Genomic DNA, 6,000 nt, shown 5'->3' with positions numbered 1-6,000 from the left:
GCTCAACGTCCACCAGAAAGCTTACTCCACTATTGAAAAGGAAGCTTTAGGCCTGGTCCTAGCGGTTAAACATTTTGAAGTCTATCTGTCGAGAGGTGGAGACGTGGTTGTGTACACGGACCACAACCCTCTGACCTTTTTGGAGAGATTTCAGGGCTCAAATCAGAGGGTTTTTCGCTGGAGTCTTGCTCTACAGCCCTATAACCTGGTTGTTAAAACATGTGGCAGGAAGAGACAATGTGATTGCAGATACCTTGTCCAGGGGAGTGAGTGAGTGACTGTTTCCTGGGCATCCTTAGCTCACTAGAAAATATAAGAATCTGATGCCTATGTTGGGCGAGAGAAATGAATTGTGATGGGGTTGTTTTTTTTATTAAAAAAAAAAAAAGTTTTTTTTTCTCTTTGAAGGGGGGAGGGATGTTATGTATTGGGGGTTGCTCAGACCTACACAAGAGCAGACAGCCCACTGTCACATACACAAGCATCCTCCATCCACAAGGGGCGCCAGCTACTTCCGGTCTTATTGTGTGATTGACTATAAGACGTGCGGAATGGCAGTCAATCGGGAGAGGCTCGGAGAGCTGGGGACAGCTGCTGGGCCGATGCTGTGAACCTCCCAGCTGCTTCGCCGTGCGATATATGAACTTGGATTGATATTCCTTTTGGGGTTTAGTGGTGGTTTGGTTTTCGTTTGGGGCCCGTTTTCGTTTGTTTGTTTGTTTGTTTGTTCGTTTCCGTCCTGCATCACCGTGGGGTTTTCCGCACGGTGGACATCAAAGCGTGAGCTGGACGCCTTGGAGAGGCAAGAGCGAGGTGGCCCGACGGAAAGGTAAGCTGGCCGCCCCTTTGGCTTTTCATTCACACCAAGTTCAAACATCCTGACTGTCACGTCCTCTGCACACATCCAGATTAGGGGGTAAGGTCTGAGCAACGTAGTGATTTCCCTAGACGTGTGACGCGGGTCGCTAGACCAGGATTCCCTAATAGGTCAACAAGGTACAGTAAATAATGGATATAACAATAGCATAGGTTAAAGCCTTTATTTAAACCCTAGCTCACTTAATAGAAAATACACATGTAAGTACAGATGTATTTGGACAGTCTTTTTTCCAAAAGGAACTTCAGCTGTACTTCAGCTGTCACAAAATCTAGTGGAGTAAAAAGTAAGATATTTGGCCTAGAAATGTACTGGAGTAAAAGTAAAAAGTTTAACAAAATTGAAATAATCAAGTAAAGTAAACAGTGACACACAGCTGCAGTTAATTGAGAGTTTAAAAAAAATGTTATTCTTCCACCGTCCAGTCCAGCAGCTGTCAACATACAACGGAAAACAGGCGATTTTGGAAGATATGTATCTGCTTTAACTTTTTTAATCCAGATGGTTTTTAATCTACTCCACCCAGAGTAAGAGGCCTACCCTCCATGATATGAATGAATATTCTGCCTGCATATGCTCAAGCAGGCCTTTATGTCCACCTCGCAAATGTAGAGTCCGACTTGCTGCAGCCAAAATCATCTTGAAAGTAGCCTATAGGTCTGAAAGGAGATAACATTCAGAAACAATATATCTTTAAGCTCACAACATTCAGACTGGCACAAAAAGGCCCACCGGGAATCCTCCCGAAGCTCCCGATAGCCACTCCGGGGCTGCATTCAAAGCATTAAAGATGCCCTGCCACACGTATTTCATTACTTTGTGGTAATGTCTGAAGTTCTACCATGGACTCTGTAACAATTTTTGTGGAAAGCATGCCTTGGTTACCTTGTTTCAAGCGATTCTAGCGTGGTATTGAAAGCCTGCATGAAGACTCAGCTCGATTTGCACCAGTTCTCATTAATATTCAACTGCTTGACTCTGATTGGCTAACAGCTAGTAGGTTTCGCCCATAACATGACAGCCGTTATCAACTAATTTTAGCTTCATGGCATGAACTTAGCTTGGCTAGCAAGTGCTAGCATTGTCCAAATGTGCATAAATAAAACCTGCTAGGCTAGCGAGTTCGTTAAACCTGTATAACATAGCACTTCATTGAGTTGACAATAACGTTTTACTTACGGGCAGGGATGGATTACTGAACGGGCCTACAGGGCCCAGGCCCAGGGGCCCAAGGGGTCAGGGGGCCCTGAAGCCCAAGCCTTTGCATGGAATCATTGCCTCAATATCAACAAGTCAGGATGTAGGCTATGAATCTGATTGAATTTAGTATTGGCCATCCCCAAAATGCACCAGAATACAGGAAATCACATCAAACAATTTAAAAATTGTCTGGGGGAGGACCCCCAAACCCCCCACCCACATATACGACAATTAGTGGGGGGCCCTTAATACATCTAGGCCCAGGGGCCCGAAAGTTCATAATCCGCCCATGCTTACGGGCACTGGTCGTAGACTGCTGCAATGGTAGCCTACTGCTTCAGGCTTCAACAGCAACCTTTTTGCAAAGCCTGTAGCATTGTTCCAAAAAATAAACTGAAGCCATTTGATCCTCAAGTCTGGGTTCTTGGTCAAAATGCATTGTTGAATTTCTATTCGTGCATAGCGCACAAGTCTGTTGACATTCAGCCATCCTTGCATAGGCCTACTAAAACTGTCACAGAGCTAAATGAATCTTGTGGGCATGGCCCCAACTGGGCAAGCTCATGAATACTCAAGCACAGTAATGAGCTCATCAATTCCACATCAATCTGAAGAGCTTTTGCAATTGGCCTAATTTCTCTGCTTATTTCTTTTCAGTGGCTAGAGCTGACAGAGAAGGTAGCTGTTTATTTTCACATTCACGACATAGCACAAACACATATGGACCTAACATGTTCAAAAAAATACAAGTAAAAATGGTTTTGTGTGGCAGGGCACCTTTAAATAACTTAATTTAACAGACATTGCAACTGCATGGTTAACTATAGGCCTACCATTAGGTTATTAAAGCTGGTTCCAAATTAGTCATTGAATTAATAGCTTTATCTTGTTATATAGAAGTACTGTATCTAAATAACCTGTTAAAATGTACCAGAATTCAGGAAATTGCATCTAGTCCAAAAAAAAAATTAGGGGGAGTACCCCCAGAACCCCCCGCCGAAATTTCCCACCCACTTTCAGAATGCCTCCGACGCCATGCCACGGTGTGTGATATGCTTTCTGTACAAGAATGTTTTGGGCTGGAGCAGACAATTGGCCTACAAAATAAATCACTCCACCAGAGAGGAGCCACAAAGAGAAGCTTGATTGTATTCTCATTGTGTTGAGAGAAAGGGCCGACACAAGCATTCATAAGAAGACGCAGTGACCAGGAGGGCAAATAGAGCAGAATCAGTATAAGAATAAGAAATACTTTATTAATCCTGAAGGAAATTTGCAGTCACAACAGCACCATCCTGTGCATGTAAACAAACATAAAAATAAAATAAGTTTAAGAAAAAAATATAATATAAATATAAAAATAATAATAAAGTCACATCACATCAGTCATCAGCCATTACTGTGGCAAAGAGGTGAAGAGTTGTAAAGTTTGCTTGGAAGGAATGACCTATTTCTCTCAGAGGAACATTTGGGGGAGATTAGCCTGCCACTGAAGGTACTGTTCAGCTCAACAAGTCTATTATTTAGGGGATGAGAATGCACATCAGCTTGTGAAGCATCCTCCTCTCTGCCACCACATCCAATGAATTCAGCTGAATTCTACATCCGATAGAGCTGGCTTTCTTAAAAAGCCTGTTCAGTCTGTTAGCATCCCTGGCTTTCATGCCACATCCCCAGCACACCACTGCTTAAAAAAATAGCACTAGATATGACAGACTGGTAGAACATCTGTAGCATCTTGTTGCAGACGTTGAAAGATCTTAGTCTCTCTTTTTGTCATTTACGAGGGCTATATATCCATGGTTTGTTATTTGGAAAGTACTGCACAGTGTGAATGGGAATGAAAGTTAATATAATCTGTAAAATAATACAATAGTAATAATAGGCCTATACCAAACAATACAATCCTTATTAATGTCATGTACAGTAATTAGACTTTTGAAATTGTTGGCAAAAATGAATGTAGGCCTAATGGGTTTAAAGATTAGGCTACAGGTTTCTGGTACTATATTGTGTAGCATAAACTACATTAACAAGAAACCACCAAATAAGAGTGCATGGCGAGGCAGATTTGGGGAATTACAGGGGTATCTACCTCCTGCCCATAGCCAGCAGCCAGACCAATAGATATACCTTGTCTCTGCTGAATTGCTAAAGCTAAGGAGGAATGGGCCTGGTTAGCACTTGAATGGAAGACCTCCTCTGAAAACGTTGCTCTTGGAAGTGGTGTTGGTGGGTGACTAGGTGAGACTCTTCCCAACGGCCAAAAATGGATCCCAACAATCCAGTGCATCAACAGCGACCGTGTGCTGCCATCCTTCAGATGAGACAGTATCAATCCTCTCCAGACGATCACTGCCCGCATTCTTTTCAAGAGACCCTTCCCTCTATTAGAAAAGGTGCTCTTTGAATCTCAGTGTGGTTTCTGTCCTGTTTGTGGTACAACTGGATGATCTTCACAGCCAGGCAGCTATAAGAAAAATGCAAATAACAAAAACAACCACTATAGCCTACATGGCTTTTATGGATGTTAAGGCGTTTGACTCCGTCAGTCGTCAGTCCCTCTGGACAATCCTGTCAACATAGGGATGTCCAGAGGAGTATATGAGGATACTAAGGCTCCTACATGACATGTCAGCTGTCTTCTGTAATGGCATTGAGAACCCTTCAAACAAGGTTGCATCATAGCCCCCACACCGCTCACAGTCTTCATAGCAGTTATCCTCCACCTTACTGGACTCACTTAATATCCTTAGGGCTCTATTTTCCACACCAGCGCAATTGACTTTGTATACTCGCGCTTTTGTTGGAATATTGGAATTTTCCCTCCACAGGTACATGTGCGCCCACCGGGGCGTTTCAGCAAAAAGATTGGGCGTGTTCCGGCGCAAACGGTCCCTGTTGATATTTTGCAGTTTCAGAAAACAATTCCGCCACAGACCAGGAACCTCCTGGTCTAAAGTCAGTGGCGCGAATTCAGATGCTATTTTAAGGGCGCATGCATGGCCACAGGCCTGCAGAAATGAATGCTATGCACACCGATCTACAGACACCCTGTGCACAGATGGAAACATTCAAAGCCTTGATAATATTTGTCCGTTTCCCGGCTTTGTTTGTGCATTGGTCAACTAAAAATTTAGTAGCCTATATAGTACATCTACATGCAATATCTTTATAACAACAACGCCTAATTACGACCTATTAATTTGGACAACTTTATACAGCCCTATAAAGGCTAAAGTTACCTTTAGTTTTGTTCCAATTTACCATTGTGTATGGCTTTAAACATCGTGTGCGCTTTAACATCAGCCTATAAGCATTACTCCAGCTGCGCTACAAGCACCACAAATTTGCCTACCTTGTTGTAGCCCATCTGAAATAACTCCAAAACTGCTATGTTCCCTCCATCCTTTCGTTGTTTTCAAAAAACGTTTTATATCCATGATGGCCTTGAAGTCTTGAGTTTGTGAATTCGCTTAAATAAGCTTATGTGCTGTTAACCAGCAACCATAGACAGTAAAAGAAAGCAGCAAGTAGCCTTCACTACAATTTCTGTAGTTGCTGCGTCCATTCATTGTTATTCTCTCTCCTGCTCAAACAAAAGTTGTGCGTGCATTAAGTTGATGATAACGTGTTTACAAACTCTACTTTACATAAAATAAATATTGTAAATAGCCCACTGTCATGCAGTTAATGGGATACTGTGCAGAGTTGGAAAGTTAGGTCAACTTGGAAAGAGTTTCTAGTTGCCTGTTGGTAAGGTACAGCTGTAGCTTACACCTGCAGGAGCGCTTGCGTGGGCGCCTGTGTTGCGAACACATTTCCACGAATCACGGATGTGTTGATGACATAAATTAGGAAATATTAGAGGACATGGGGCCCTATCATGACATTCTAAAGTCCATCGTCACTCGTCAAAAGTC

Source organism: Alosa pseudoharengus, unplaced genomic scaffold (assembly GCF_046254945.1).
Source record: "Alosa pseudoharengus isolate Yale_2024_CS ecotype anadromous, Long Island Sound unplaced genomic scaffold, YU_APseudo_1.1 YU_APseudo_1.1_scf_23, whole genome shotgun sequence".
In the NCBI taxonomy this organism is placed as follows: domain Eukaryota; kingdom Metazoa; phylum Chordata; class Actinopteri; order Clupeiformes; family Clupeidae; genus Alosa; species Alosa pseudoharengus.
The sequence above is the reverse complement of the archived record's forward strand: the minus strand, read 5'-3'. Positions refer to the sequence as shown.